Genomic DNA, 23,400 nt, shown 5'->3' with positions numbered 1-23,400 from the left:
TCCAATGCGTTGTTGAAGCGTGTATCGTTCCATTTTCATTAATGGCGTAGTTTCTACTTGTCAAATGTCAAAAAATGGCAGCTTCAAAAGTGACATTTACGGAAATAGCGGGCTGTTCAAAATAACACCTCTTATTGGAAAACCCTTTATTTAATTTCATTAAGTTTAATTTTCTATCTCTTCGTTCAGGCATAGATGCGGTGGACAGCGTAACTTGTTGGTTGCTTCTTCATTGCACTTTCCTATTGCTAGAATAACTGTGTCGTTGACGAAAGGTCGTCGACGAAGGCGGCTATGGTATTGTCTTCTAGCTCTGGAATATCACATTTGTACAGTAAGTAAAGGACAGTTCCTTGAGCACTTCCTTGTGGTACTCCAGCCTTAATTTCTTCAAAATCGTTATATGCTTCTTGCTTGATACTAAAATATCTTTCCGATATGTATAAATGGAGGATATCTGATTAGTGTCATGGAAGGAAAAGAAAGATAGTAGGACAAATGTTTTCCTCTTCTAATATTGATTTCTCTATAATATTGTTTGTTGATCGGTCGTCCAGTGCTTATTTATGAGTCCAAATTGGTAGTTAGGGATAATTTCTCTTTCTTTGAAAAGCGGTCTTTGGCGTTTGAGTAAGAGTTTCTCAAATCATTTCTGCATAACAAGCAGTAATGATATCTGTCTGTAAGACGATGCTTTACATCTGTTAAAATGACTTCATTCACTGTATTATTGATTGACACATCCTGAGATGGTTTTAAAAATCGTTGGTTTGCTTAACTTTAACTGAGATTGAGCTCATTTATAATTAAAAACTTTTTGTCAATCTTTTTATTTGAAATATCAACAATCTTATGTTTCGTGCTGATATTTAGTAATTTAGTAATTAACATTAAGAGAATTTGGATATTTGGATGACTCAGTTAACAACTACTGAATTATTTGTTGTAATTATTCATTTACTAACTAAATTTTTAGTACACTAAACCATATCCTACTTTGTTTAGAGCACCTAGTACGTTCGTTATTTTGCTTGCATTTGTTTTGTTTGTCTACATATGGTAAGGACATGTGTTTTATATTTTGATGTTTAGGTTCTGGTTTATTCCTTATTTCATTATAGTATTTGTTTATTCTTTGTTTGAATATCATTTTCTCGGGATAAACATTCTCTCTTCATGCAGTTTTGGCATTTTTGATAGATATGCGAACGCTAGGGGAATGTTTAACTACAAGTACCAAATAGTGACGCTCTCTGACGATGTCTTCAGTTCGGATCTCAAGCCCGAATGAGGGTTGTCAGTACTTACAACCTCTCCTTGCAATTGCGAGCTATTAGGAATGTTATAATCGGCAATTACAACTCTTCAGAGGAGTTGTAATTCAATATTCGTTGAGGCATTAGCCAGGAAAGTAGTTGTTTTCTCGTTTGAAAACGGCAGAATGCGTTTTCTAAATAATGAATTCCAAAATTATTTCAGAGGTGAATAGTAGAAATCCTTTATTTTGATACATTTTACACACCTTATTTACCATCGAGATCTATATTATCGGAGATTTCTACCACTTAGCGGTCGCTGAGTAATTTTTAACTACAAGTAACAAAGAGCGAAGCTCTTTGACGTTATCTTCAGTTCGGATCTCAAGGCCGAAAGAGGGTTGTTAAACTGTTCTAATGAGACGTAACAACGTCGAAACTAGTCAGTAGTTGTAACCTCTCCTTGCAATTGCGATCCATTGGAGATTTTAATATCGGCAAAAAGGTCGATCGACCTCACGCTCTTCAGAGGAAGTATAATTCAATATTCGTCGAGGCATTAGCCAGGAAAGTAGTTGTTTTCTCTTTTGAAGAGCAACAGAATTCATTCTAATAATAATATTTAATTCCGAGCATGCTACATACTGGTTAAATTTTTGCTATGAGCTTGTATACTATTTACTACCTATTGCTATTATCTACAATTTTATTACTCATTGTGGTATTCCAGTGAGTCGAGTGAGCGATGGAAGTCATATATCAAGAACAATGAGTGTTTGGTAAATGTCATGAATGTTTTGGACTACTGGGTTGTAGGTGAATATGGTTTTGACTGTATGGACGAAAGAGACGGCGATATGTTTATGGAAGGAGATATATATTTGGTTGAGGATATTGTATAGTTCACTAATGTGAGCCCTACATGTCAAAGGTAAGCGGAAGGAGATTATGAGTTTGTGTTTTGTAGTGACTGAGCAGTCGCGAAGACTAAGAAATCAGTATTAGGCCGAAAGTTTTTTTACGAAGAATTTCTAGTAATGCCTTCCCCACAAGTAGGCTGGATTTATGTTTATTGTAAACGGTAAGTGAGGTGTCGATTATGGGAATATTTTTGTTCAAGGAGAAGAAGGTAAAGAAAGTTTGGAATTTTTGTATAAAGGTGCGAGAAATAGAATTTATAATTGTTTTTAAATTAGTATGGGGGAATTTACTGATAGAATGAAAGACTTATGAATATGATACTAAATAGAGATGATGTATGTAAAATTCTTCAAGGAATCATATAAATTAATGTTGAATTATTTTATATTATCAAAATTTATAATACTGTAAAGATAAAAAATGTGGAAAGGTTTTTCGAAATGCTTGTAAGAAAAAAAGATAAAACACGATTGTGAAAGGAATAACAACTTTGTTAAAGAGACGATGAAAAAAGAATCGAGAGTTGTTATAAGTTGAGAGTAACGAGTCACGAGTGAGGGGCCACGAAAAAGAAGTAGAAGCAAGAACATTCAGATTTCAGATAGATAAAAAAATGATATTCCTGCAAGTGAATCGAGTATAGGAGAAGTAAAAAACTATTCATCCAAAAGAAAATTTGAAAAATTAAAGCGCAAGAAGAATACTTTATAATTTCGTAGATATGAACAATTTATTCATTTATCAACTATAAATATTATCCATATTCATCCATGATGTCATTAAATATAAAAGTTAGTTTAGGTTATGGTTTACACAAACATTTTTGATTGTTATAACTCAATATAAATAAACAATCAAAATTATAATAAAATATTCGATACAATTTAATTGAAACAACCACATTAGAAAGTTTTTTGTACATTCTGTTAAGACCCACGGATATAGTGTCTCATTGACTATGATTCATAGAATACTTGAATAAAATAAGCAGCCAGATGGAATAATTAATCAAATTGGTGTCGCTGCGCTGTTAATTTACATAGATGAAGTATTTCGAAATACAAGACAAATAAAAATAACTAATAGGATTGAACATTATAATCTGTTGTTATTTCATATCGTGTGTTCTTATATAACGATTGGCGCCCAGCGTTGTTCACCTAATAAACTGAATATGAATACGCACAATTTTGATTATATCTGCGAAATAAGTTCAAGTCAATTATACTTAAATAAGAGAAAATCATAATATTAATCATAATAAATCATAATCATAATAAAAGTTCATTTGAACACATATCTTCTGCTCTGCTCAAAGTATATCAACATTGGATCGCAACCCGGCTCTCTCGATTCAAAAGCCCCTTGATACATGCATGCAATTATTTTATATAATTAGATAGGACAAAAGTAAACGCTAGATTTACGAGACGCGACAATGAAGCTTCAGGAATTTATCAATAAAAAACAAGCATACCAAAGTTTTTTATCGACAGAATAATCTCCATCCAAATTTTGACATGGAACTCAACGTTGCTCCAATGATTCAAAGCATCCTTGTAAATCATCTGAAGTTGACTAGTTTAGAGCTACAGTTACAGATTCTGCAACCTCCTCTACTCTATGAGTTCTTTTTAGGTATGAACAGAATGCGGAATAGTTTAAGAAATTATAAAGATTGATATTGTTGTGGAATTATGTCCACCAGTTAATGTGTCTTGATAACTTTATCAATAATTAATAACCTATTAAACTTTTCTCGAGCATGCGCATTCCAATAATAATAATGAGAAACAAAAACTCAACCTCATTCGTCTTCTTTTTATATATAGACAAATAAAGAGCATAGAGCAAACTAAAGAATTGAATCCTGATGTCATGAAAAGTTTCCCTCGAAAAAATAACATTCATTCCTTCGATATATGATTTGAGTACATTATTAGGTGTTACCTGAGAGTATTTATGGAGTTTTATCTTTCAACTAAGTTTTGATTAAATTTCTCTGTTATACTTTGGTCATCACTAGCTTTAGCACTGAAATTCGTTCGATTACTGCTTTAAATTTGCACTTTTTCTTTCGGACTCCTTATTTTCCCTACTCTGACCATTGTCATTAACATTAAGCATTAAAATCTGTTCCAATCACGTTTACTTTTGTCTTGAAGACAATAAATTTATCCAATAGCGTTGATGAGATACGAAGATTTTGTTCTCAATCTTCTACTTTACAGAAGCTGCCCTGGAGTTTTGTATGTACCTAACAATGGGTTATTCTAAAAGTTTGCCCAACATATTCTTCGACCTTTTAACTACTCTTTGTGCTGGATCGAGGGTGGTTTAGTTCATTGAATAAATTGAGTGGAAAACAGTAAAGCTGTAAGATGTGAAATAATTGATTTCATATGGTGTCACATGCTATTTGAATACGATTCTCCAAATCGTTAATATTAAGTATGGGTGTCGTGTAAGCTAATAATTCAAGGTAACTGCATAAACAGAAATCACAAGGATTTAACTGGAGATCGAGGAGGTCATTGATGGGGCTCTCTTCGACTAGTTCAACGGTTGGGATATGTTGCAATCTAAATGTTGCCTAGCAGTCCCACTTCAGCACCATCGTGCATGGATCAAATGTGTTTTCTGATACGGAGCGCGATGACTTCGCGATCATTTTCGAGAAAACTGGTGTGAAAAATTCGATTTAATGGCCGATGCAGAAAATGTGGCCCAATTGAGTAATTTTAAAAATGATGCTCCATGATTATTGTGAAAAATTTATGATAGATACTCTTGAAAAATATGCCTCGTCCGTAAACTATACATTATTTGAACTATTCACAAAGTCTAGCTCGTTGAGGAATTTATTAAAAACATTATAAATTATGGTGTTTATTTTTTTCTCCGCAGCTGTTGGTTTTGGGAAAAAACAATAAAAAAATATTTTTAAATAAAACAAGAATTTTTCTTGAAAAAATCTTTTCATATGAAATAAAGTAAGGGCTGCTATTTCCGCCCCTGTATAATGTGATAGGAATATTGAGAAAATACCCGTGGTTAATCCTTTGCGAGTGCACAAAAATTACAGAATCTCAAGTTTCTAGCTTTACTGAAACTTTAGAAAAAAATAAAAACTCAATTTCAGACACCACCTTTTAAGGGTGATATTTCGGATAGACATGGGCTTAGGAAATTTTGTTATAGGAAAGATCTAACTTAATTTCATACTAGCAATAACCTCCTGAATTTTGTCTCATCAATTTAGAAACACCCTGTATTTCCTAAATATTTAACCTCATTAACTCTAACTGTACATTTTTGTCATTTAATTCAACATTCAGCCGTCTTGTTCTATCCATAACTTAACTTAAATTAACAAAATGTTGTTCTAATACTTCACCATAAACTAGTAAGTTATCAAAATACATTATATTTCCTAGTACATCCCCAAAGTTTTTTCGATTCAATTTTTTAAAAGAATTCTGAAACACAATTGAGACCCAATGGTGATATGTTAAATTCATTCACTAAGTTCTCTTTGTGACACTGAAGTCACTGAAGTCACCATGGAAATACTCACGTATTGAAAAAGAACGAATCACTATAATCATGATTCTACTTCGTTAAGGGTATCTATTTATCAATACGTGGTATGTATCTAAGCAAAATTCTCGGATTTCACTGGTCTATTTAGACATAAGTTGTACAGTGTATGGAGTAACGCAATCTGCTAATATTTCAATTTTTGTAAGGTTTACCAAAAAAACTGTATGAAAAAATAACTCAATTAAAAGTATATAAAGTGCGTTGTCACCCTGAAATAACTTATTAACGAATCTTTTGAGCAGTACACCCTGAGTACGATTCTTATAATGAGAAGATAACCTCATCATTGCAGAACTAAAGATGAGGTAGTTCATTTATTCACTGATATTTATCCAAATAGCTACAAAATTAACAAAACTAGAATTTTGGGGATTGTGAAACAACCTCAATTAAAATTCACCCTGAACTGGCGAGCCAAAAATCGTTGCTTTATGCAAAGTATTATTGGCACGACTGTTATTAGGCAATTTGAAGAGACCAATGTATTAACATTTGTTGAGATATCAAATAGTTCCTGCCATAATAAGTGCAGTGAGTAAAAATTGTAATGGAATCTTTTTTGAAGGGATGCTGCATTACCAGTAGGTAGGCAGAGGTATTTAGAATATTTCTCCTATAGATACCTATAAAACTTTGTGTCAAGAGAAGTTCCAATAATCGTATAAAATGAGAAATTCTAATGATAACGCATTATATATAATTCCATATCAGCTTTTTATGATAGATTTGTATCATGGCAAATAGAAGAGAAAACAATTTTAACACCTAATTAAATTAAATTAAAGATTAACTAGCTTTTACCCGCGGCTTCGCTCGCATCGAATCCATTAAATAAGTATCAGAAATCATTATAATAGAAAAGAACAAACTCTGTTTCTATATTAGAACCTGAGATATAGATCTTTGAATGTAGAAAAATTGCCAAAAACCTACAAAAATCCATAACTCCACATTGAATGTCCGCGCCTAGCTCCTCTCCAACTCAACCGATTTAAGTGTTCAAAAACTCAAAAGAAAGAAGATGTTTCAGCGAGTGTTCTTAAACCAAAACGAAGTCTCTACCTTGAATAGAACCTGAGATATTGAGGATAGAACGTGTGTATGTGAAAAACTCCCATAAGTAATGTACAGGGGGAAATCGCATTTGAGTATAACTTGAGAATGGTGAAAATCAGATGAAATCCGATGGTTGATGGCTGATCTGTGCATCAATATCTTTCATTTAAAAAAAAATTAAGCAAATCGGTTGGGTAGAACGTCTGAACGGACTCGGAATGGAAATCATCATTTTTTTTAATATATAAGATGAATTATTTGTTACTATCGATCATTTCTGTGATAAAAACCTTAAGTAAATGATCTTTTCAATAATGTAGGGTGAAGAAATAAATAATTTTTCGTTACTTTTGTAATTTATTAGATAATAATACCCGTTATTAGTGAAGTTTGGGATAACACATTGAATCGACTTATGTAAATGGCCAAAATTATATAAAAAATTGATAATTGAAATTATGTATCTTACCTAAAAACAGTTACACTTTTATTTTCCGTCTATTCGAATTAGTATCAAACTCCTTTTAACGCCTTTTTTCTCAGACAAAAATCGATCAGAAGATACTTCATAGAAAAACAAATAGACTGTGATGACATTTCACAGTTGCACGAAGCAGACCTTGGCAACTTACAAACATAAAGCTTTTTAAGGCAATAACAAAGTCAAACATAAAAACCATTCCATAATTGATTTAGGTTCGATGTAACTGAAGATTTTCACCGGATTTAAAACGCTGCTAGCTATTTCACAATCCAATCACTCGGAATCGAATATTTCCGTGTTTCTTTAACAGTAAAATATACTGACTAATAATTTTAGTAAAATTTTACTCACTATCAGAAAGTTCAATATTCTAATACGTTATGGTAATGATGATTATTAATGTAATTTTGAGTATATTATTCTAAAAATATTTTGACAGTCTTCTACCGAGAATATCAAAAGTTGTTATAGAAGCATACACCTACAGTTACAACTACGACTCATCTATCACTTTTTCAAAGTTGTCGATTGTTTTCATTATCGAATATAATGAGTAGGTCACCGCCTATACATCATCCTTACAACCACGCATACATCTTCGCCCTTTACAATCCCGTACGCCTTGCTTGCGCACTCTTAAACACCCTGTAACTATGTGTTTCCAATCCACTACACAAATGATTCCGTCATCCTGTTCCTACTTTTGGGAACAAATAAGTTACAGCTACTTTTCTGATGCCATTGACTGGTAAATTAACATCCTCTATCATCAATCCACCACTGGTCAGCCTCCCAGACGTTGGTAAAACACGTTTGTGGAATTCTTAATAACCCCAGACAGTAATTTATTAGATTACATCCTAATTCTATTTTGTAGATCTTCAATTGTCATATTCGAGAGGTTGTTGGACAAAATATACTTTTTCTACGTCCGTTATAATATTTACTTTTTGTTTTCATTCATAAAGAATATAATTTCTGAATCGGTCAACAAGCGTGAAAAAAGTACCGTAGCGGTTTATTTTTTTACGCTTTTTCGTTAAAAAAAGTGCCGTAACGTGTCGTTTTTTAACGCAATTATAAAATTGTTTTATCAAAATAGTGGGCTCTGAACGCTTCCTTTTTCATGTACTTGGTAAACATTTATTAAAAATATAAAAACCAACGACCCATAACTGTCACGTTAGATCATTTCTTTTTTCGGTACAAAAATGGAAATTTCAAAACCCACCTTGTAGTTATCAATACCAACATATTTGAATTTACTTAATCCAAAAAACTACACTGGGTATACATTTCGACGCTCTTCGGCGTCTCTATTAATGGATTCCGGTGGTGATATGATTCAACTAAAGAAGCGCGGTGGGTGGAAATCCAACATAGATGTGGAGGGTTACGTAGAGGACCCAATAAAAAACAAAATGGATTCCGCAGGGCAAATTTTAACAGGAACTAGTTCGACTACAAACACGTTATAAATGTTCACAATCCTACCAACAATCCAATAAGTACTAATACAACTATAGACGATGTTATTTCTTTGAACTCGTTAAATGTTGCCAATTCAAGTACCAATAGTAATGTAACTTCATCTTCACTTCAAATTACTTACTTTTACTTACTTTAATTACGTACTTTTGATGATATGATATTACATTTACAAAATAAAAATTGATAAAAGTTTTGTCGAATTTCTTTAAATCTACGGACGTGGAAAAAATTTTGTATGAAACTCGTGGGTAAAGTAACTTTTTTTTTCACTTGTAGATATTGCCGTCCTACTCATGAAAAAAAGTATTACTTTACTCACTTGTTGCATAAATAAGTATTATATATTATCATGTGTAATGTGTAATGTATAAATCCTTCATTCCACTTTTTTGTAAAAGGTGATTTTTTTTGATATTTTGCATTAAATAAAGTACAGAATTCAATTATACTGGACTTATATATAAGCGGTTTTTTATTGGGAATGTGGCAAGGCAATACCAAAGTGGACTAACTTTAATATATTTTTCGAGCTTTCCAATACTTATGTATTCATCGTCTGCGAAATAGTTAATTAATATCTCCGTTGATTTTTGATATTGTTAATGCTTGTAAAAATTTTTAAACTCATAGAATTCAATTTAATATTCAAATTGACGTTGATATATTTTATCAACGTCAATTTGAACGATGTTCTTGTTTATTGTTTATTAAAAAAACAGAATTTATATTTCTATCAAACGTTATTTTGAAAATTGAATTTTGAATCCCATGAATTTATTGTTTTTATAAGAATTAACAAAATTTGAAATCGCCGCAAATCTCGATTAATTATTAATATTTAATTTGGTTCATTTATATTTATTTTGGTTTTGTATTTCAGACTAAAGCATGTACAATATTTATATATGTATTTCATGCATTGCGGATGATTTATCAATACATAATATGGAAATATCTATAGAATATTTATTTCAAAAACTAGATGAGAAATTTCACCAATGAATTTATACGTAGTTGAAATTTCACGTTTTGCGCATATATACGATTCCAGAAATAACAAAATCTGGGCATCAAACCAAAAATACATTTTTTCTTCCATAGCAAGAAAAATCTTATTCTCCATATTATTGTGGATTTACTCACGCAAAATATATTTGAAATCATATTGTTTGGCTTAAATGAATGAAATAGTATTACAGATGAATGGTAAAAAAGCAGTAGAAGTAAACAATCAATAACATCACATTACATCTATTTAGTCCAACCAGGTATCAACATTTTAACAATGTTAATATATATACCTGAATTTATAATATTAATATAAATCTACAAGATTTTGAAAATATGGCGGATGATACCACAGTTAGAGCCTGCGTCACACATGAATAATTATAACATTTTTTTATAAATACTGGTTTTAAATTTAGAATAAAGTACACAAATTATCTCAAACAACATTAAAATGAGATTCTTTCAATTTTACAGAAAAATACTTACTCAAAAATAATTATGCCACTGTAAAAAGTTTAATTCCTAAAACTAAACTTAAAATTATAAAACTGACAAATGAATAGACGAATACATTCGTCAGAAACGGGAATACACGAAGCTATTTGAAACTTTACCGTGGCTAAAAATGGACAGAACAAACTGCGGGACGCTAATATTTGTTATGGAATACGTAAAAAACTTTTCATCAAAATTATCATTTAAATCTTGGAAACGGCTTCCATCATTGTTTTAAATAATCGGAAGTAGTTCATCAAAATTTGATATTTTAACTGTTGGCATTTACGAGGGAAGCTTCAAAAGTTTCATAGATGTTACATTTGAACTATAGATTAGAGTGAATCAATAGTGAATGTTTAGGTATTCAAATCAGCCGTAAAAAGTTCCAAATGAATTTTTCCATGAACAGAAAAAGCTGCTGCCTATAGGAGTTTAGTTTTTTCTTTTTCAGTACCACATAATAGAGCTTCACAGAGACAATTATGGATCCTCTGTTATAGGTGACCGTTTGGTTCCAAAAGTCCTTGCGACCGGTTTCAATATGTTGCTAGAGTCACCGCTTTTATTAGCTCACACTGCGTAACAAAATTACTACCAAAACATTCTTCGATTTAAAACTGGTATTATTAGTTGAGAATCGACTGACTAAACAATACATAGCTGTAGTAAATTGTTTATGTAGTAGTAGTAAAATAATTCTGTACAATCTAAAGATCTAAAGATAGCAGAAGATAGATTTTCTTAACTCGATAAACTTTATGGTTTAGGAGATATGTAGATTTTTAGATAGTTGTACACGCCAAGGAAACTGTTCGCCATAAAGAGACATTCTGTACTTTTTTTTGTTGAGCCGTCAGTTTTGACACTTATGATTGGTGGCTTCATTGGTTTAGAGCCTGTCATATTAAATTTTTCAAGTGTTTGATACAAAATTAAATCTGTTGAATTCCCTATTACCTGAGATTTTCTATCAGGTTTTCCACATTTTTATTCAGATTTCAAGGCAACACATTATTTTATCTAGCATGTAAATCTTTTGTTGCATTGGACAGGATCTGGTTTAAGCCCATATAAGGATTTTTGTAACCATTCTACACATATCCTTCAGGAGTATACATGAATACCTTTTCATTGAGTTCAAAAATTAGCATTCACAACTGAGTTGAATGTTGGTATTATCAATTCCATACTTTTGTTGATATCTTATTATGAGAAGTTTAAATAGAAAATATTGAAAAGCTCATCGGTGTTCCAAAGATTTGTTGATATTTTTTGTTTTTATAAGAGAAATATGTATTATTAAAAATGAACGTAATTATTTTTAATAGAGTTTCTTCATTAAGCTTCCAATTATTACTTATGTCACTCCATTTGTGTTGTATAGCTGTATTTAAGTGAAAATTACTAAAAAGTGATTAAAAAAAAGGAAATTTTTCCCCGCAATCATAGCCTAAAAGCGAGAATGTTTGGCTAGAAGGTTGGTACTTTGTACAGCTGTGAGATTCATTCTGATATATGTGATTCAGTTAATTCTGATCCAACATGCAAGATATTCGAAAGTGGGGTTTGAAATCATCTCAGTAGGAAAGTGAAAACAAAAAACCTGAACAGAGTGCGTAAAGTACTTTTTTATTCACGCATAAACATAAATTTTCAAAACATAACCTAATAATAAGTTTTATATAATATTATAGCCGCCATTTTGTTTTTTTCTTATGGTGAATTTTTTTATTATCCAGGTGATTCAAATATCGACGAGATACTTTACTAATGATACCAAAAATAAGCAACAAGAAAGCAGAGAACTGAGTAAACCATCGCAAGCTTTTAGTGAAAATCAGAATCTTGTCAAGAGAAAGGAACTTTTGATTCATTTTCACAGCAATGGGGAAGCAATACGTGAAAAGCAAATGCTGTTTTTTATTTGTCTCAAAGCTTACATACAGTCAAAATTAAAACCTCCTGAAATCTTTGAAAAGACTCTTTATTAGCTAAAAAAATTGGAAATCTACTGTTCCACGCAAATGGGAGCGCGATTCTTTCAGCAAAGACTTTTCCAGCCAGAGTTGTGATGAGTTCTTTGGGCGAAAATTATTATTTGAATGATATTACTGCAATCTTGAACCAGGACTTTAACTCTAAATATGTCAAAAAAACACTGTTAAAGAATTTGTAGCTATTTCAATGCGTTGTGACGGATCGATAGACAGAACACAAGTTGACAAAATTTACACTATGGTTAAAACTATTTCACAAGATGTCACTGATGAGCTTTATTTTCTTGGCGCATGTGAATTACAAGAATGGGGTGCAAAAGGACTTCTCAATGCTGTTATAAATGGATGTAAGACGACGATTGGATCAGAAAACTTAGCAAACATTATGACAAATATTTCGTCACTGGTTACTGATGAGCAAATTATAAACAAGAACGATGTTTTTACTTTGAAAAGAATCCAGTTAACAGAGATGAAACGTCGTTCAGTTAAACATAATTTGTACGTGTCTGAGAGAAGAAATATTGAAGCTATATGTTTTGAAGCTTTAGAATCGTTTATAAATTATACACAGCAAAGGTTCGATCAAGACCAGACTGTGTGCAAATATTAAAACAGTTTACATCGCTTAATCCATCTTTGGTCATTGAAAAATTGCATAAAGTGATTGCTACAGATCTAAATTTGTCAAACTTATCTATGAAGTACAATGAAATAATTGATATGGAATTACACTAGATAATTACCTAAATATTACTAAAGTGTTTGCACGGATTGCAGCTGCTAAGCCTCACAGTGCTGATGTTGAGCAGCTGATTAGCTGCGATAATATTTTGAAATCTAGCCGTCGATCAAAAATGTTGCTTGAAACTGAAAATTTATATCTATATGTTTATTTCAATATGCCTGCTATATGTTCATGGGACCCTAGACCAGCAATCGTGAAATGGATGAATAAGAAAGAAAGGCGCGTTAAAAATCGTCCTAAGGCCAAGGATCAGGATTGGGATCTTTGATGCTTCTACGGAGTCATCAGAACACAAGAATGTAAACGAAACATTGTTGAAGATTCGTCGTTTCTAATTTTTTATTATTGTGCTGATTACTGTAAGTAACTAAGTCGTGATTTGATGGTAGTCAATATATATTAAAAAGGGATTCTATTCAAATATGTGAATAATATATTATAGTTTTTAAGTACTCCAGTGTAATAAAGATGGTAGTGGACAGGATATATACTTTCTAGTATTATTTTTCTTTCGAATATAACATCAATTCAGTTCAATTTTAGAGCTACTCGTTTTGGATCCAGAACTACCGATTTTCTCAGAACTATCCGTTGGAATATATTATTAAATGTTTCATTGATTGTGTGTGAGTGTTAGTGTAGTGTAGTGGTAGCGTAAACACTGTGTTCAGTTTGAATATCACTACTGATTCTAAAAATTCCAATTTAATATATACAGTCTGATCAATACTGTATTTGAAAATAAAAGCTTAACATATTCGATTTTCTTTATAATATGATTTATATATTACATATGATAAATGATAGGGGCGTTTTAAAGTTCAAATTCGAGTCAAATCGGGGGATCTAGCGGGTCATTCAATCGTGCTACTTCTTCCAATCCACCTATTGGGAAAAACCTCGTTTAAATAATTTCTAACTGTACGTGCAAAATGCGCTGGAGCTCCATCTTGTTATTAGTAAATAGATCGATCTATATCTCGATTACTTCTTCTAATAACATAACCCCTGAGGTCATACAAAATGTTGTACGAGAATTCCAAAATCGCCTCGATTATTGTCAAGAAGTAAATGGTGGTCATTTTGAATATTTAATTTAATTGTACATTATGTGACATTATTATTTTCATTCTACGTAAAGTTTTGGGATAGAGAAAATTTTACATCTTCAAAATTAATTTTCTCAGTTCTGATTGCACCAAATTTTATATTGCTGTACAGAGGACTAAAATCCTTTTCCAACAAGGTGCCACACGACCCCTTTTCTTATTTTCGAGGGGGTGCTTATAATTCGGAGGGGATACTGGGGGGGGATAATAATGTTCTGAAATCTATCGACTTTAATGGAAATCATTATCAATAATTCTGATTAAAGAGTTTATATATATTATTTAATAGGTACTTTAATCAGTAAATATGAAACCGGTCATGATTATCTAGCCAAAGTTAATTAAAGATATTAGTTTTGAATAATTCATGATTACAGTGATTCATGATTACGGTGAATCATTGATTAGAAACTCCTCATGACGCTGGTGATGATTTCAGGAAATAAATATTTTTGATAGCAATATTCATAATCTACGTTGTAGAAAAGAATAAATATTTATTTTTCATTAACAATCAATACATGATATTATAAGGTTTATTTTTAATATAATGAAACTTGCAATATGTACAAGTAGTACTACATAATATAGTATGAAATTTGTAATAATTCATTAAGATCGGTGTAGGAAATATATTATGTGACATAATGCAAATATTTTGATATTAGTAAATTTGCTTCATATACAATACCGTAGAGTGATAAAAATATTCATTGATAACTAATTAATAGACAATATTATAGATTCTCGTAATAAAACGATTTCTTAAAATTTACTATTTTTAGGAGGCTGGACTATCCACATCATATTTATTTTAAAGAATAATATGATAATCCGGTCAATTTAGACATTCGAAATTCCCATTAAGCTGAAAATCAGTAAAATTGTATAAAATACAATTGAACATTCGAATGTTCCCCATAATTTTCGTGTATGGAAAAAAATTTATTCAAGGTCAAAAGTCAAAAAAATGAGTTTTTCGCAATTTTCAACAAAACGGTGAGTTTTATCATAAAAATATCTCAAACAAAAATTGTACGTCATAAAATTATCTACAAAAAACGTATCAACACTTTTTTACCTAAAAGCCACCGTTTCTGAGATATAATGATTCACAAAGTTGTAAACGTTGTCGTATTTAATGCTTTCACTAATATACTTTCTTACAACATTGAAATGAGACGAGACTAGCTGTGAGTATTTGTAAGAAGTTTCTGTTGACAGGTTGGAACTACCATAAGTCATAAGTCATCATAACTGAAACAACATTATAACTTTTACAACTTTTTGAATCGTTATAACTCAGAAACGGTGGCTTGTAAGAAAAAAAGTATTGATACGTTTTTTGTAGATAATTGTATGATCTACAATTTTTGTCTGTAGAATTTTCATCATAAAACTCACCGTTTTCCGGATAATCGAGAAAAACCAATTTTTTCGACCTTTGACCTTGAATAAAATTTTTTTCCATACACGGAAATAATGGGAAACGTTCAAATTTTATTTTCAATTGTATTTTAAACAATTTTACTAATTTTCAGCTTGATGGGAATTTATTTAGCTTCACTCTTATTTTTTGGGCTAATTTGACCGGACTATAAGTCCGATATATCTTCTATTGAACAAGATATTGAGCACTTCTTTGTACACAAAATTAACGATTTTTAAAATTACTTACTTACATTACATATTGCAATAATGTAAGGTTGTAATATGTTGTGTTTAACATATAGCTAATTATTTATCGACGAAAATTGCATCTAGTTCAATGCCCTTTATACTTGGCAAGGTATATGATTTTTAGAGATTAATAAAAATAGTAGATTCTATTTAGCTACTTAAATACTGTGCTTTTCAGATAAAAGTATCCACCTTTAATAACTTTTGTAATACTGGTATTTAGAAAAAATCCAAAAACACGTCAATTTATGTTGGAAGGGGCAAGCATTATGGCTTATTTAAACTTACTGGAAAAGCCACCCCCTCACCCCTAGCAGCATCCCCTTTATTTTTTTAAATTACTTTTCATATTTTTTATGTAAAATTTGGATACTCCTCTTTGAGCTGATTTCAAAAATGTATAATACTTGTAGGTTAAAGTGGTTAGTTTATGAGATAAACAATTTTTCTTTTAAGAGCACAAATTTTACTTATTATTTACTTTCACCTTATTTGCCTGTACTAAAATGGGTTGTACAACAGTTCAAACTCTTTAATCTTTTTAACTGTGCTATTTATTCTACTTAAAAAATCCAAACAACAAAAAACTCTACTTTTTATTAAAGTTTGACATTGTCAACTAGAATTTGTAGTCACTATTGATAGTGTAATTTGATACATTATTTATTTTGTTTCTCTGAAATGGTTTACTATTTGCAAGAAAGAATTGAAATTGTAGGTTTATACTACCAAAATAATAATTGTGCAAGAGCTGCTGCTAGAATATTTAACGAATTACATGACGGAAGACATGCAATTCATAAGTATGTAATTCAACTGATGGAGAAATTTACCACAACAGGGTCTGTTTGCAATAAAGTGCATAAGCGAGAGGGACTCGTAAATAACGAAGCAATCCAAGTGGCAATTTTAGGGCAAGTCAGCTTAGAGGCTCAACAACCCCAATCGTTGTCAACAATAAGTAGAGCGATCGGTGTTTCATCTTCTACAGTTTTCCGAGTTCTACATAAATTCAAGTACCACCCATACAAAGTTAAGTTGGTGCACGAGTTGAATGAAGATGATTTTGATCGTCGTCTAGAGTTTTGCGAATCAATGACGCAAATTATCAATAACAATCCACAATTGTTAAACAATATTTGCTTTTCTGATGAATTCTCATGGTCATTAAATGGCTTAGTAAGTAGGCATAATTGTAGATATTGGGCTGAAAGTGATCCACATATTATGCGTGAATTCCATACACAACATCCCCAAAAGTTAAACGTTTGGTGTGGTATCCTAGGTGACCACATTGTCGGACCTTTCTTCATCAACGGAAATTTAAATGGTGAATCATATCTTGAGTTACTCAGGGAAGGGTTTGACCCACGTATTACAACAATAATAGAAAATGATGATAACCTTTCCGAAGATTTACTGGTATTTCAACAAGACGGAGCTCCCCCACACTATGCTATGCCTGTCCGACAATTTTTAAACGAAACATTCCCCGCTCGTTAGATAGGTAGAAGGGGGCAGATGATGGAGTGGCCACCTAGGTCACCGGATTTAACACCCCTAGACTTCTTTTTATGGGGGTATTTAAAAACAAAAGTTTATGCTACCCAACCAGAATCTCTGGATGATTTACGAGAGAGGATAGAAAATGAATGTCGACAATTAAATCCAGCCGTATTAAGCAATGTCAGAGAGGCATTTCAAAATAGATTATACCATTGTATGGAAGTTAATGGTACTCATTTTGAACACTTATTGTAACTTCATAATAAATAGCACAGTTAAAAAGATTAAAGAGTTTGAACTGTTGTACAACCCATTTTAGTACAGGCAAATAAGGTGAAAGTAAATTATAAGTAAAATTTGTGCTCTTAAAAGAAAAATTGTTTATCTCATAAACTAACCACTTTAACCTACAAGTATTATACATTTTTGAAATCAGCTCAAAGAGGAGTATCCAAATTTTACATAAAAAATATGAAAAGTAATTTAAAAAAATAAAGGGGATGCTGCTAGGGGTGAGGGGGTGGCTTTTCCAGTAAGTTTAAATAAGCCATAATGCTTGCCGCTTCCAACATAAATTGACGTGTTTTTGGATTTTTTCTAAATACCAGTATTACAAAAGTTATTAAAGGTGGATACTTTTATCTGAAAAGCACTGTATATTATACTCATATAGTATCAGCCAAAATAATCAGTTATTTTAAGTACATAAAAATAGTCAATTTATCTCAAATTATTCCATTTCTTAAGGGCGAAACAAAACTAAGACCTCAATAGGTCATTTTAATTATACTCGATGTTGAACTTGTTGCGATTCTCTTCGACACTTGGTTATCACTTTTCCAATAACTTATTAGAACTTCACATTGTTGTATAGGAGAAATAAAGGAGAAGCTGTTTCATTAAAAGGAAAAAACCGTGTGCAGTTTACAGCTAACTGCTATATTTATTAATACTTTAAATAACCTATCTGCCAAAAAGAAATGGAACGATAAAATGAACTTTACAGGAAATGTAAGTTCTATCTTCTTATTAAGATGTGGGATCTAAAAGATGTTAGAAGCCTTCGATTAATAACATCTATGATGCAGAGACCAAGATGGTTGTCATACTTATCGTGGTCTAGCTTATTACACAAGGTAAAACCACAACTGTAAAGAAAGTGCGGCAGAACTAATGACTCTTTAAAGCACGGCCACCGAATCAAATCTGATCCTAGAATGCTACAAGACACCCAATAAGGTATATGGTCAAGCTTAAAGTCATTTAACAGAATCCCTTACTGACGATTGGGGATTACCTGTCAGAAAAGGAGACAAGTATATGTCATTTCAACTTTATGACAAGTTAATGTCAACATAAGCTGATTTAGACCTTTGGATCGAAAACAAAGAATTTTTTATTAGGCTTTCTTATGACGAATGAAGCGTATTTTGTTATATCGCAAAATACAATAAATCAGATTAATTTTTACCTGCCTGCAGGGCCGGATTAAGCTAGTGGCTTGTGGAGGCTATAGAACCGCTCACCAAAGAGAACTCCATCATTTGGAAAACATTCTGTTCTTTTTGATGTGTGGATACCAAAAATCTAGATTATTGATATTATTTTTTTAATTTTTCTGGGTTTCCGAATTTCTTAAGGGGGCCCCTTCATTATTTTAGTCCAGTGCCTTATAAATCTTGATCTGGCCCTGCCTGACTGCCTACCTCTAGTACTCAATTACGAAGAAAGAACTTAAATAAACTTTCACTAATAGAAATAGTGAAATAGTATTTAGAAGCATTAAGACATGCCTTCATCTGCTGCTATGTATAGGAATTTTTGATTAATAAATAATAATCTCAATATTTGTAATTTTTGGGAAGTCCATTGGAATAATACTTAAGTTAACACTAAAACAAAACGGGTCTACATTCTTTACTAGGGCTATTTTCTGGTTTTGTATCTGTCGCAATTTCCAGGATCTCTACCTCTATATTGATACTGGAGTCTCAAAACTATGTTGCAAGCCCAGAAACCACTTTATAAATTTAAAACTCGAAGAAACGCTTTAAAAGCTCTCTGAGGAGGAAAATTGCATGGTTATATATGTATTCAGCATCCAATCAACTGTGTACGGAGCCATTGTTCCAACAACTTTAGAAAGAGATAACCCTTACAATAATCCGATATGTGGCAATGTAGTTTCGGGAGTATCAATAAAAAACAAGCGAATAAAGTTTTCCACATTATTTTAGTAAATTATTGGTTAACCTGTTTAAAACCACGTTTATAGCTTCTTTCTACTCCACTATGGTAAATTCCTTTGAGGTGTAACTTCATGCTGCAAATAAAAAAGTCGCAGTAGTAATATCGGGACTATAGGGTGGATGTGGTATCGTTGAAATGTCTTTTTTGCCAAAAACTTTTGCACAATCAATGAGGAATGGACCAGTATGTTGTTGTGGTGTCTGCCTTGACAAGTTTGGGTTGCACACGGAAAATGCGTATCCTCAGACCTAACATGAAACTGCCCAATCACTTGTTGGATGACTTTGTTTTTAGGGGTCTCGAGGCCATACTTGAATATCCAGGTCTCATATCTAGTGACTACCTAACCCATCTAGCTTGTGTGGTTGCTTTGAATGTGGCAACAATACTACATTAACTCTTATGAATTTCAAGTGATAAAATTTTTTAAAATTAGGTTCTATTACTTAATATGTTACATCTTAGTTGGTAATGTTTGTATGCAATATTTTGTATATATATTTTCTTATTATTATTTTCAGTTTATAATAAATAATAAGACGTTTTGTTCAAATTATTATCATAATTGAAGGATTATCATATTTCTTCTTAAACCTCTTTGGTCTACATTTCACTTGAATGCTCTTACAATAACTTTAATATTTTTCTCATAACAAGATTACAACTAATAAGTTTCCAGTTATTTTTTTCATAAATTTTCAAAATTTCATCTTCTGTGACACTACATTATGAAAATTCGCCATTTTGAGAAATATTATGAACAAAATTATAAATCTGTAAGTTTAATAGTTGTAAGGTAACAGTATGGACTACCTCATATTGAAATCTTCTTCTTCTACTTCTTGGAGATCTGTCGATCTGTTAATTCTGAAGCTGCCTCTGCATCTTTTCGTGAGAGGTGGATTGCCAACTATCTTTCCACCTTTTAGGCGGTCTCCCGGGAGGCCTAGAGCCGGGCGGGTTGTTTTCTAGGACTATTCTCGGAAGTCTGTTCTCGTCCATCCGTCTTACATGGTTGTACCACTGCCTCTTATGTTGTCTTCCCCATCTTACAATGTCTTGTATCCCGCATTGCTCTTTGACATCTGTATTTCTTACTCTGTCTCTTCCCCACTATTGTTCTCAGTGTTTTCATCTCGGCCACCCTCAGAATTTGTTTCGTCTTGTTGGTGTCCTCGCGGATTTCCGTGCCGTACGTCATGATGGGTCTGATACAAGTCTTGTAGATTCTAATTTTGCTATCTTTGCGCATGTACGGGTTGGACCAGACTATATCTCGTAGGTATCCTGATAGTGCGGATGCTTTGTTAAACTGGCTTCTTAGGTCTTTAACTGGGTGGTGGGTACTTGATATGTCTATGACTAGATAACTGAATTGCATAACTTGTTCTATAGGATTGTCCTCCACCACCAGATTACATCTGAGCGGATCCTTCGCGATTGTCATACATTTGGTTTTGCTGATAGAAATGTTCATATTGATTTGGCGGCTTACCAAGATTACCATAATTAAAATCAAGCGTCATTAATAAACTTCTAATTTGCAAAAATTTTATTGAAGACTAGCGAACTCGACATACGTTGTCCTGTCCCAATTCTTAAATGTAAACTTGTGGAAATTAGCTGTAACAATTAGACCGTGTTGATGAAAATTTTTATTAGAAACTCATTACAATACCTAACTGTATTAAACCTTGAAGTCGTATTAATTAAAGGTGAAAAGGTTGAATCTTAAACTATTCTATAACGGGTATTTATTCTTAGAATTAATTATCTACAAATAATGAAATTATCGTAATGCCATTGGATGTACAATATTTTTGATTAATCTTTGAGAGGTATGAACAAATAAATTCGATGGTTTTTACACTCCCGAGCACGCAACGTAGAAGCAAGAATTAAATTTATGGATTTTCGCAAAAACTACTTTGTTTGAGATGTGTTTCCAGCTAATAGCGTTTTCAAAAGTTCTGGTGGTGGATTTAGTGACGGCAGTGAAATTTTCCCAGATGCGCCATAAACCGGCCGATTCACCTTTGTATTCGAATAGTCTATTTCAGGGTCATATTCAAACGCAAGGCGATTGAAAGATGCTCGTGCCAGTGCTCGATGATTTACTCTGTGAGCGTCGGTCACTCGTTGGCGCGCCTCTCGTTGTCTTAATGTATTAGCACGAAGACGTTGATTGCGTTGATCTGAATTGTCATTAGTTGTCAAGTGTTCTTCTACTGTCCTGTTCAGTCAGTAGTTATGTACCATTTGCGCATTATTAGAACGTCGACCATAATTTCTTGCTCTTCCGCGAAGACGTGGCATTTTTTTGTAGAAATAAAATACTACAAAAATACACAACAACCAATCTAGGTAACTTCTAAAAGTGAAAGTTTAGAGGGCTAAACAAATATTGTAATTATAATTTCATTCCTTAGTTTTGTATATTCACTATTTCCAGTACAGTATAATTCAAAATGAGAGATAATTTTGAAATTGTATCTCTCAAATCTATAAGTTACAAAAAAAATTGTAGGTTAGGATAGTTATGTAGGTTAGGAACATTTTATGAAGAATTATGTAAAATATGTACTTCGAAACAGTAACAAATTTCAAAATAAATAGTTTTAAGTAATATGCGTAAAAAGAAAGTAATGGATGTACCAAAAAATAACAAATGTGTTCAGCCGACTTGTCCTTTACGAATCTACATTCAGATATGTATCGTATAGAGTAGCATAGCAGTATCAATGTTTAGACGCTATACACCATACACATGAAGTCTATAGTCTCCATAGTTTAGACTATACTTATGCTAACTTAGAATCTGATCTACCAAGCGCAACTGAAGCTCAAATATACTTTTGAATATCTGACACGACTGCAGCAAAATCTGCCGGAATTCTATCGAAAACGTTCTAACATCAACAACAATTTAAAAATAACTAGCTTTTACCCGCGGCTGAATCCATTAAATAAGTATCAGAAATCATTATAATAGAAAAGAACAAACTCTGTTTCTATATTAGAACCTGAAATATAGATCTTTGAATGTAGAAAAATTGCCAAAAACCTACAAAAATCCATAACTCCACATTGAATGTCCGCGCCTAGCTCCTCTCCAACTCAACCGATTTAAGTGTTCAAAAACTCAAAAGAAAAAAGATATTTCAGCGAGTGTTCTTAACCCAAAACGAACTCTGTAGCTATATTAGAACTTGAGATATAGATCTTTGAATGTAGAAAAATTGCCAAAAACCTACAAAAATCCATAACTCCACATTGAATGTCCGCGCCTAGCTCCTCTCCAACTCAACCGATTTAAGTGTTCAAAAACTCAAAAGAAAGAAGGTGTTTCAGCGAGTGTTCTTAAACCAAAACGAAGTCTCTATCTTGAATAGAACCTGAGATATTGAGGATAGAACGTGTGTATGTGAAAAACTCCCATAAGTAATGTACAGGGGGAAATCGCATTTGAGTATAACTTGAGAATGGTGAAAATCAGATGAAATCCGATGGTTGATGGCTGATCTGTGCATCAATATCTTTCATTGAAAAAAAATTAAGCAAATCGGTTGGGTAGAACGTCTGAACGGACTCGGAATGGAAATCATCAATTTTTTTAATATATAAGATTGATAAAACTTTATCTAGTTGATCGAATTGTGAATTTAAACCATTCTCGAACCCCCTTGAATAAACACCAAAAATTTCATCAAAATCGGTCCAGCCGTTTAGAAGGAGTTCAGTTACAAATACACGTACGGAAGATTTATATATATAGAGATGTCATATTAGT

The 23,400-nt window shown here is 32.2% G+C and overlaps 1 protein-coding gene across 2 annotated transcripts in view; it reads right to left on the bottom strand.

Annotated features, from left to right (window-relative positions):
* The window catches only part of LOC130892559 (uncharacterized), a 103,433-nt gene that overhangs the window by 29,335 nt on the left and 50,698 nt on the right, over nucleotides 1-23,400 (bottom strand). Inside the window, exon 1 of one of the 2 annotated variants that reach the window (XM_057798022.1) lies at nucleotides 10,309-10,465. The exons of the other annotated variant lie outside the window; for it this stretch is intronic. The gene's annotated coding sequence lies outside the window, so the exon portion shown is untranslated. Of the gene's footprint in view, nucleotides 1-10,308; nucleotides 10,466-23,400 lie in introns of those variants that run through there. 2 annotated transcript variants of the gene reach the window in all.

Source organism: Diorhabda carinulata, chromosome 4, assembly GCF_026250575.1.
Source record: "Diorhabda carinulata isolate Delta chromosome 4, icDioCari1.1, whole genome shotgun sequence".
Taxonomy (NCBI): Eukaryota; Metazoa; Arthropoda; class Insecta; order Coleoptera; family Chrysomelidae; genus Diorhabda; species Diorhabda carinulata.
The sequence above is the reverse complement of the archived record's forward strand: the minus strand, read 5'-3'. Positions and strand labels throughout refer to the sequence as shown.